We start from the raw sequence: 11,732 nt of genomic DNA, 5'->3' as shown, positions 1-11,732 counted from the left end.
CGATGAGACCAAATGACAAAAGCCAAGGAGGTGGAGCTCATGCTAATCTCGAAGGAGGTGGAGATCATGGCGGCCGACACAAGCAAGAGGACCCCAAAAAAGAAGGGTCCGTTTGACGCCAATCAAAAGTTCATCCAAGGCCAAGATTATGCGTGATCATCTTTTATGTGCTTTATTTTCATGAACTAGGGTCGAGATGCATGAACTATGGCCGTAGTGATTGATACGACTCAAACATATCTATAATGTTTTTATTGTTTCATGCTATTATATTATCACTTTAAATACTTTTTATAGCAATTTATATTATTTTTTTGAACTAACCTATTAATTTAGTCCCAAGTGCCGGTTCATATTTTTTTGTTTATTTTTGATTTCACAGGAAATCCATATCTAGGAAGGTCCAAATACAATGCTAATTTTTGACAACTCTCTTCATCTGCGATGGTTGCTGCTCTGGTGTGCTGGTCCTTTGGGGCCTTAGCACGACGACTCCCCAACTATCTACTACAACAAGATTTGCCCGGCTCCGGTGATGGAAGGGCGATGACGGTGGCGGGCCTTCGGCTCGCTCCAGTGCTTGTAGTCGTTGCTAGGTGGTCCATAGACCTGGTTGTATATTTTATTACCTCTTGTGTTCTCTGTACTGCCATGATTGATGAATAGATTGGAAATTTCTCTCACAAAAAAGGACCCTAGAAGTTTCATAGGAGCAGCAGACGAGCACCATAGGTACCACACGGCGCGCCCTGGGCCTACGGTGCGTCGGCAGGGGGTGTGGGTCCCATGAGAACCACCTTATGTTGATTCCACCGCTATAAATACATGAACCATTCCATGTATTTCTAGAAGAATTTTATCGCCGCCGCAAGTTCCTGTTTCGCACGCATCTAATCTGGAGGCCTGTTCCGGAGCTCTGCCAGAGGGGGAAGCCATTGTCGGAGTATTCTTCGTCAACCTTGCTGCCTCCATGATGATGTGTAAGTAGTTCCTTCAAGACCTTAGTGTCCATAGTGGTGCTACTTGCTTGTTTTCGATTACTAAATTCTTCTGAACAATTGCTATCTTATATTTTACCATGCTACCTCCCATTTTCACCTTTCTCGTTTGGTTGCGCTCCACCGTGGGAACACACCTTGGGCTACCCGTGAAGCGGGAGTGTATCCGGTGCACCCGTACTTGTGATGCTACCGGTGCACCGTATGCCATAGAACATCTCAAAAAATCTGGAAAAAATCTAGCACATTAACACAACATAAATGTACGATGTCACAAAATTTCGTATCAAAATTCGAAACATTTTTTGTGATACAAAAATGATAAATTTGACATCAATGTGATAATGGGCCAAATCTAAAGCCTAAATTATGTTATGTACTATTCAGTGTTGAATTTGTTATTTTTTCCAATTTATATTTCGAGTTTTGACTTGAATTTTTTTGACAACCTACATTCATGTTCGGTGAATGTGCTACATTTTTTCAGGATTTTTTGAATATTTTAGAAGCACAACGTGTGTTCGGTGCACTGGCAACACCACAAGCTCCGGTGCACTAGATACTTTCCCCCCATGAAGCATACCTATGTTGCCTATGGGAGCACACGTTGTGCTTCCTATATACAATATACGAGGAAAAACAAGAAAAATAGAAAAAGAATCATAGAACCAGAAAAAGTCAAGAAATCGAGAAAACCCCAAGGAAACCGAAAAAAACCACACATACGCCCTTCATTCCCGTGAACCTATCGTTTCCTATGGGGTGAGCCCAGTGCATGACACATGATAACGTAGGAGCGCTCCCCATGAGTAACCCCTAGGAAGCCCACCCAGAGGGTACCTTTTAACTAGTTGCCCTCAGAGGAGATTCTCTACGTGCAATTCACAGAGTCAGAGGATAAACTTAGCCACTTAGCCACCACTTCCGTTTCTATGAACCTATCGCTTCCACCCACTCGGAACACGTGGCAGCGTAGGAACGCTCCTCGCTCTTCCCATGAGTTACCCCTAGGAAGCCATCCAGAGGGTGCCCGTTAACTAGGTGCTCCCGGAGGAGATTCTCTAACGTAGTTCACTAAGTTAGAGGATAACCTAGCCACCACTTCCATTCCCATGAACCTGTAGCTTATTGGTCGGGGTGCGCCCAGCCGCGACATTTGGCAGCGCAGGAGCACTCCTCATCAGCGCCCCTTGAGAAGCTCACCCAGAGGGTACCCTCTAACTAGTTTCTCTGGAGGAGATTGTCTTACGTGCAGTTCACTAAGTCAGAGAATAACAAGGCAACAACGTGTAGCGGGTATTTAGGGCGGTTCCTATTTGGCATTTCAGGTGCCCGTATTGTGTATTTTACAAACGGGTGCCTAAAGCACCCCCGTTCTGGGCCGGCCTATGTAGGTTTTTTTTTCCTGGTTTTTAGATCCCCAAGGAATGCACAAGTTGGTTGCAATTTGAACCAACAACCTCCCTCATTGATACACGCTGGTGTAACCACCACACCACCCAGTGGGATCTAACAACTTACAACCTTTTCTTTCTTATATTCTGTCTTTTTTCCTGTTCCCTTTTTTTTCTTTTTCCTCTACCCGGTTCAACGATTGTTTGCAAATACGTGAATTTTTTCTTCAAATTGATGACTTTTTTTGAAATTTGATGAACTTATTAGTATCAAATGGATGAACCTTTTCACTTTTAGTGGTTATTTTTTGAAAATCCATGATCTTTTTTCAATTTGTTTTTCAAAATTGATGTTTTTTTTCAAATTGGATGATTTTTTTAAATTTGATGGTTTTTTTAAATTGATGCACTTTTTCATATCAGATGAACTTTTTTTAAATTGATAAACCTTTTTTTGAAAATCAATGATTTTTTTCAAATTAGATGAACTTTTTTTATTTGATGAATCATTTTCAAAATCGATGAACTTTTTTTCCAAACTCATGGTTTTTATCTTATTTTTGCGCTTTTTTTAAATTCATAAACTATTTTTGAATTTGTGGTTTTTTTTCAGATCTACCTTTTCTAAGCGAAACGGTCAAACAGCAACAGGGAGACCCGCTCAACTTTTATTTTTCGAGAATCTGGGAGACCCGCTCAACTTTCTTTTTGAGGGGTTGGGAGACCCGCTCAACTGTGAACGAGCAAACAAATCGGCTGCGAACCGAGCGAGCGAAGGAATCGGGACCAGAGCGAGCGAGCGTGTTGGGCTGGGCCAACAGCGTGGCTGCGTGGGCGCCAGTAGCGCTAAGTGGCGCAGAGAGCGCCCAATAGGAGCTCCCCGTATTTAGCCCGGCAATTGCAAAATACACAGGGCGGTTCCTATTTCACACACACACACACACACACACACACACACCCACGCACGCGCGCGCGCGCGCGCGCACACACGCGCGCGCATGTATAACACATATGTACAAATTTTCATAACATTTTACTTCCACACGTGGCGTACAAAAAAAATGTATTTCTAATAGGCAGCTTTTTGTTTGTTTTTGGGCCGGAACTTTTTTTGTACAGTGTACAAATTACATTTTCCAAAACAAAATTTCATGGATCCGTAGTGAACACATACAAGTTTCCACATAATTTTTATTAATTTATTTCGAAACTTCTAAATATGTTTTTGGATTTTCACACCCGCATTTAGCCTGATTATTCTCAGCTATCACAGAGCCATTTGGTTAACCACAGCTATAAGCAGAAAGAGCTGTAAGGTGAACATTCACTGCAGGTCATGTTACCCCCGCTGGAAACATGCAGTGCGTAGTCGCAATGAAACAACAGCGCAAAAGTAACTGAAACCATAGGTTTAAAATGACAATCACCTTCAAGTAATTGACCAAAGACATAGGTAGACTGCAGTTAACTTTAATGGTCAAATGGCATAGAAACCACACAAGATATAACCGAGCACCTTAGATATAGCTAGTACAGTACAGTGGCAAAAGAGCACGCCAGATGATCAGTTGAAGCAACCAAGCAATGTCCTGAGACCTTGTCAATGCACACCCTGAATCCACACACCCGAGAATCTCATCGAAGGGCAATTTTGGCTGTCGTGCATTAACCCTGCCGAGGAGACAAATTGTAAAAAAGGTCCCGTCAGAGCATCGCAACCAGCAAATGTGGAGTTATATGTGTAGGAATGTTTGTCAAATAAAACATAATATGCTGAGAGCAGAAAGAAACCCAAAGGCCAATGAAAAATTCAGATGAGACAGCAAACTTCAGGTAATCTAGAAACTGTATTTTTGCCACTGAATAAAACGGAATACATGCTGACATTAGAAAGAAATAGCAAAGTCCGTGCTGAACAGAGTTTAACTGGGACTAATAATTTGTACGAAACCCCAAGGCCAATGAATTCAGGTGGGACAACTTCAGCTAACCAGGAAACTCAAATACAAACACACAATAGTAGGGCAAGATGAATGAAGAAGATTGTGAAATGCAAACGAGCAATTTTAGGTAAGGAAGGCTGAATAAAAATATTGAATTGTTGTTATCATCCAATCCACCAATCAGTTTCTATTTCTATCAAAATATGAGGGTGCGAGCACACAAATTCGGCTGAAATATAGTATGTTAAATTAGCTAATAAACTGGACATGCACAACCAAACTCTATAATTGGCATGCCAACCCCACGTAGTTGACAAATCTTACACAACGATTAACAGTTATATCTTTGTTTTGTGTAGGAGGACGCTAATAATGTATGCCAAACATATACTCACCAGAACTGTGATAAACATCGCATTTCACAGATGAACACGCCTTGAAGATGCTGTATATCTTTGCGCATCCCTCATGACTTGCCGAGGTCTCTTCTGACAGCTGCACACTCATTCTTTTCAACGTCGGTGCACATCCAAGTATCAATTGTAATAAATCAAATTCATGATCCTCTCCTTCGAAGCCATCGAACTCCACTTCCTTCAGAGCAGCCAAGGAGATAGTCTCAAACCTCCAGTTCCGAAACTTACAAGGACAATGTAGCCGGCATCCTCCTTCCATCTAAAACCCAAAATGTATATCTGAATAACCACACAAAGTATTATTGGCGTATATAATCAGAGCAGAGAATTACCGCTGATCTCTTCAAGATGACCTTAAGCCTCCGTGTAGCAGCACGAATTTTATCCATCCCAAGGAGATGAAAGACAAACCCTCCAAAAGCATGCCCATTTGCTCTGAGTTGTAGCTCTAAACAAGAGAAGGCAGCAACCATATGTTTCTCTATCTCCCGCGTAAAGTTGTCCGCCTGAGCGTGTAAAAACGAGTCCTGGAAAAACAATTTGCCAAGACATTCAGAAAATTAATTTAGTCAAGATATTGCAGTAGAGGGGACGCACCGCACGGGCATGAATTTGCAGCGAGGATAGCTGTCCTTGTCTCTCTGCCGTCTGTAGCCACAGCCTCTTGAGGCTCCAAAGACCAAACACAATGTGGTGCCCCAAGAGGCCCAAGTAGCAGCAGTTCCACGAAACCTTCTCCACCATTGGTGCCAAGACGGAGATGCTGATCTCGCCGCCATTGGCAAATGAGAGGGCCAGTTGCTTAAGTGCGGGCGCAATAATGTCCACATGTTGTGTCTCTCTGATCCGGTGGTGCACAACAAGCTCCTGCAGCGATGGGGAGTTGACCCTAATGTCGCACTTGTAGTTAGGAAACAAATCCCTGGTGACGCGGAGCGTGCGCAGGCGCGGGCAGCAGGAGAGCAGGGCGTCGAGCTCGGTAGTGCAGTGCGACAGGGACAGCGCCTCGAGTCCGGGGAACTGGGCGCCGGCTGGCACGCGGAGGGAGAAGGGGGTGGAGAGGCCCAGCGAGATGGAGGTGGCGCGGTGCGAGCAAGGCAGGTCGACGGCGACGAGACTGCTTTCGGAAGGCGGGTCGGTTAAGTGGGAGGGGAGGCGGAAGTCGAGCTTCTCCGGCTCCAGCCGCGCGGCGGCGCGGAGCAGCGAGTTGACGCCGGCGCTGTCTGTCCGCTGCTCCTTGGGGACGGAGATTTAGAGGAGGGAAACCGCGTGCGGGGGAGGCGGGACGCGGCCGAGCGCCGCCTCGAGCGAGCGGAAGGGCACGTCGCGGAAGACGATCTGGCGGAGGAGCGCCCAGAGGCCGCGCCACCGGCGGGAGAGGACGCTGGTGCGCGCGGCGGCGCCGGCGCAGGGGAGGCGGGCGAGGAAGAGGAGGAGCACCTCGTCGGGGAGCGCGCTGATGAGGTCCGCTTCGCCGCCTGGGCTGCCTACCTCCTGGGTGGAACTCCGGCGAGGCCCCGCGCTCCCCTCCATCGACGCCCGGATCCGACGGAGTGACAAAATCAGGGACAGATGGGGATGCCTGGACTAGCGGACTACCAGTCGTACACTTTCAGAGCATCTCCCTTTCCTTTTCTTCAGAACGGTAGGCCTTCGAGCATCTCCCTTTTCTTTTCTTCAGAACGGTAGGCCTTTTAGCATCTCTGGCGGATGTGCGTACATTTCCCGGCCCATTACGAATTCAAAGTTCAAGTGTCGCATTTGGTGTAAATAGAGCACCTCGTCTGCAATCCAATTACCAATGCCTGATATGAGCCATTAGAAAAAGATGTCAAATATTGTAGCGTCATGAGAAAATAATACAATAAGTTAATTCTGCATATCGTACGAAAACATAACTGCAGAGGCAAGAACTCCAGTTGACTCACGCACGTACCTAGAGCTAGGGCTCCGCCGCCGCCTCCTCCTCCTCCTCCAAGAAAGGAAGTTAGGGTTTGTGCCTCTCGCCGGCGCCGGCGCAGGTCCGCCTCGCCTCCGGTGGCCCTAGGGCCATGGAGGCGCGATGGATCCTGACAAGGGCCGGCAGGAGGGCTTCGTTTTTAGTCATTTTTCTCAATCTTGTTAAGGTTTGTGTCCTACTCATGAAGGCGAGACGGCGGCGGCTCCAAAGATGGAATAAAGGTCTCCCCGCCTAGCCCCCGTTCCGGCGTGCGTCTAGCATCGTTGGTGGGCGTGTGGAGGTGTGTCTCCAGCAGATCTATCTTTGATGGATTTGCTCGGATCTCGTCGTTGTTCGTCTACGTTCGTGTGTCTTCGGTTTGGATCCTTCCGATCTACATTATTTTTCATCGGCGGCAGTTGCTGTTCTGGGGTGCTGGTCCTATGGGGTCTTAGCACGACGACTTCCCAACTGTCTACTACAACAAGTTGTGCCCGGCTCCGGTGATGTAGATCATCAAATAACCGAACTCTTGCAAAGCGCTTCTTATCGGTGAAGATAAACTCCAAGCCATCATACCAAGTTGTAAAAACGCATAACTTTTAAAAGGTTAGGTACATCAAAGTTCAGAAACAATTTCAGATGACCCATGGCTCCCAGAAGGATAGACACAACAATGATAACTCCAAGCCATGACCATCCTGCCTAGCCATCTTCAGTAGGGCTATCTCAAGTCCTCGCCAGTGAGCCACAACTTCTATATCCTACTTGCTATCATTCGCCGGAACAAGCCTTTTACTGACAAGCTAGTGATGAGCTTTAAAACCTCTGTCCATTGGTCTGTTAAGTGATTAGTTGTCATCAAAGCTGACATGTGTTTATTACAGGGCCGGCTCTATATTTTGCGGGGCCCTAGGGCGAAGTTGAAAAATAGGCCCCTACACTGATAATATATGTACACATCTATAGATATATAGGCGCAAAATATTAAAGTTTACATCTAACCACACATTCTTATTTAGAGACGTCTATAAGTAACTGATAAGCGCTTAAGTTATGTCATATCATGGCAGAAGGAATAAAAGAGTAGCAAAATATAACAAATACTTTTCGCTGCTAGTTTGATTACCTCAAATAAGAACCAAGTACTTGAGTTCATCGACAATAATACATCAGTTTTTCACAAAAAAACTTCTTCGAGCATTTCGGGATGCAAAATCATTGATGAGAGTATCAAGATCAATTCTGTCCAAGATATCCTTCTCAATACAACAGGTAGCCAAGCCATTCAATCTCTCTTGTAACATAGTTGACCTCAAACAATTTTTTAGTAGTTTCAGTTTAGAGAAACTTCTTTCAGCTGAGGCTACAGTCACCGGTATAGTCAAGAGGATCCGATAAGCAACTGACACATTTGGATAGCAACCTACAGCTGTAACAAATTGAAGAATCTCAGGTGCTGACATCAAATCATCTGGCAAAGTTACCTTCAACACTTTTAACTCAGAGAAAAAATCATCAAGGTCAACATCATGTGACTTTTCATGAGTAAAAGTTTGTGCAAAAATAGTGCAAGATTTTCGTAGATTACTATCGTCATGATGTGTCATCAGTACATTAAAAAGACCCAATCCTGATGTGTCATCAACCTTTAAGAACTCTAGGAAAAACTCCTCCACTCTCGGAATGTTACTTGACATACTGACACAACGCACAATTAGCGTCATTTGCTCTTCATGGCTCACATCCGGGGTACAGTCCAATATAACAGAGAAATACTTGGCATCCTTGATGGTGCGTAAGATAACCTTTTTCACGGCGTCAGCAAGGAGAGAAATCAACTCATTCTGAATAGTGTGGCCAAGATAATGATGATGTATTTCATTACTTTGAATGCGCCTAATATGTTCTTGCATCACATGATCGAATTCAGCAATCATTTCAACCGTGCCCAAAAAATTACCATTATTATGTTCATACAACTTCTCCTTTGTTCCTCGAAATGCCAAATTACGTTTTGCAAGAAACTTCACTACAGAAATTATTCTTAGAAAAACTTGTCTCCACCGCTCCTTTTCCTTTGCAATCTCCCGCTGCATGTCATCATCAATTGTTTGATTTTTGCTTAACCTCAACCTTAGATCATTCCATGTGTTCATGTTTGTTAAATGCTCAACACTGCTCTCATGTTCTTGGAGTCTTCCACTGAGACGCTTCCAGTCCCTTAATCCATCCATCAGACGCTAGCAAAGACCTGCTCTGGTTTGATTTGAACAACCTGCAGGCAAAACAAAAAACTTTGTCCAACTCTTTAGAGTAAACCAACCACTTTCTGTCCATAACCTCTTTATTAGCTAATTTTCTGGAATAGTAAGCATATGAAAAACGTCTACCTTCGACATCATCAGGGCGGGCAGGGAACTCCAGGCCCAATTCTCTCACCGGCCCCTTTTCAATTAAAATGTCCCTTTTCCGATTATCAAGATTATCCCATGTCCTAGGATCATATATAGATAAAAGAGAATCATCTTGTTCATCACCATTCCGAGCATCAGGTGAAGGCTGCAGATTTTCCTCTCCCGTATTGTCCTCATTAACATCAGCATCAATATCTGCATTTAAATACAACAATATGTTGTTACTTACTTACTCACTTCTACAAAAATCGACGCTAGTTAGTTACTTACTGTCATCCAAGGAATGTTCATTGACTTCAGGATCATCATTTGAATTATGATCATTATCTTGTCCCGGTTCAGATTCTTGCCTTTGATTATCAACACTAGTTACCACCGGAAAGAACCTATTTAAAGAACCTCTTTGTTTTTCAATGAGTTGATTCTCTTTTTTTTTTGTTTTCTTTTCTCAGCACCGGACTTTTGTCTTGGCGGCATTGTAACACCTAAGAGTTTAAAGAATAATCAGATCAGCTGATCTAAGAGGACTAGGGCACTAGGCAAATACGTATGTACGCAGTGTTCAGAACTTCAGAAGTTCAGATTACCTTGACTCCTTGTCTCCTTGAGCAAAGCAGAGCAGGGCGAATGGGCGATTAGGGAGACGGATTCACGGCCTGGGCGATCTCCACTGCAGGATCTTGGGGGTCAGGGCCGGAGGCGCAACCGCGCAGCGACGCAGGCAGGCGGCCGAGGCGAGGCGTCGAAGTCGAACAGACAAGCGAACCAGGAGGCGAGACGTCCTGCGTGCCTGGTCGATCGATACTGTGCCTTTTCCTCTCCCGATCAGGGGCCTTTTCCGCTGGGCCCTTTAGCACAAACCTTTTTTTCAGCCCGTATAAAAGCAGGAGGTATACATACACATATGCGGTGATGCCCCCCCCCCAAACATGGGCCCTTGGGCGTCGCCCATGTTCGCCTAGGGCCAGAGCCGGCCCTGGTTTATTAAGCCTATTTTGTTGGAAGATATGGGCTGTTGAAAGAGGACAATTCTTGCACAGCTGTTCTACAAAATTAAACAACAAAAGTTCCCAAGAATTGTGAACCGCTACTCTACATCCAGAGTGTCGGTGTACAAAAGTAGGGACCTTTTCTGTACTCCTTTACTTGTGCACCAGCAGTCGTAGCCACGCCTGCGGACGGGCTTGGCAGGGTAGAGGAAGGAAAAGAATAAAACTGCCAAGGCAGCACTCAAGCCAGAAGCATGAAGAGCAAAGGCGCAAGGTGGATTCCCTCGGCAAGACCTTTGCCGGGCTACGCAGCCCCGGCAAGAGCCTTGCCGGGGCAACTTGCCCGACACTAGCAAGGCCGCTACCCTTGAGCCTGAGAGTCCCGACACCATCGACAAACATCAAGACTAAGGCTCAGGGGCGCCTGTGTGGTGGCATGCAGATATTTTTGAAGACCAAAGGCCTGCAAATCTAGATGAGAACTAGAAGACGAAGACCCTCGACAAGATCCTTGCCGGGGACGGCCGAAGACCCCCGGCAAGACCCTTGTCGGGGACGCCTACGAGACCCCGGCAAGGGTCTTGCCGGGGGCATCTGCAGGGCCGCAGCCAGGCCCACACCCACCATGGCTCCGCCGCCCCGCGGCCGTTCCGACACCACAATCAGCCCGCCAACTAGGCGAGAGCCTGCGTGGCAGCGTGCATCTTCCAGACCAACTAAGCAAGCACCTGCGTGGTGGCATGCAGATCTTCATGAAGACTCTGTCACCGCACCAGCACAACAGCCAGCTAGCCAGTGTGGCGCTGCATGCCTCGTCAGCTTGGACACGCGTCGAAGCAAGGCGAGGCCGCGACGGACGGGACAAGCCTTGCTGCCGTCCCCGATAAAGCAAGAGGAAACGTAGGCGACACATTAAATGCGTTTGTCCTATGATGTCAGGAGATAAACTTGTACACTGTAGATATTTTCCACCTCCTGTATGCCACTGTGGCGACCCCTTTAACGTATAAAAGGAGGCCCGAGGGTTACTGAGGAAGGATTCAGACTTTTTGGACAGGGCATGCACTGTAGCTAGTTCAAGAACTCAAGAACACCAAATACACACAAAAGCAGGATTAGGGTATTACGCGTCGTTCGCGGCCCGAACCTGGGTAAAAATCCCCGCGTTGCTCTTCTAGACCCACTCTTTGCGCAGCCCGCGCCCCGCCAACCGTAGTAGGGATTCCCTGTGATCCCATAGGTGTCGTTCCTGAGCCCTGACATCTTTGGCGCGCCAGGTAGGGGGCGCAGGCTGTGAAAATCCGGTTTTGAAGCCAACACATCGACTCCCTCATCGGGATGGCTCGAGAGAAGAAGGCGGCGTCGATCAGCCACACTCTGGTGCCATCCGCAGCCGCAATAACCATCCGCGTGGCGATGGAAAAGCTAAGTAACGCAAAACCTTGAGCAATTTCCTTTTATTATATAAGGTTATTCTCCTCGAAAGATCTTGCTCCTTGTATGGAAAACCTGCGCGCAATGGAACCCTTCCGCTATTGGCAACGCCCTTGTTCTGTTTCGAGTCCGCTCAACAGTTCAAGCGGTCGCGCTGAGAACGGCAAGGTGGCTTGCCCGGCAGCAAGCGCCCCCCGGCAGG

At 46.5% G+C, this 11,732-nt stretch overlaps 1 pseudogene; it reads right to left on the bottom strand.

The window, feature by feature from the left end:
- Positions 1–3,704: 3,704 nt before the first annotated feature.
- On the bottom strand, positions 3,705–6,371 carry LOC123168286 (uncharacterized; annotated as a pseudogene).
- Positions 6,372–11,732: the final 5,361 nt, after the last annotated feature.

Source organism: Triticum aestivum, chromosome 7D (genome assembly GCF_018294505.1).
Source record: "Triticum aestivum cultivar Chinese Spring chromosome 7D, IWGSC CS RefSeq v2.1, whole genome shotgun sequence".
Lineage (NCBI taxonomy): Eukaryota > Viridiplantae > Streptophyta > Magnoliopsida > Poales > Poaceae > Triticum > Triticum aestivum.
The sequence above is the reverse complement of the archived record's forward strand: the minus strand, read 5'-3'. Positions and strand labels throughout refer to the sequence as shown.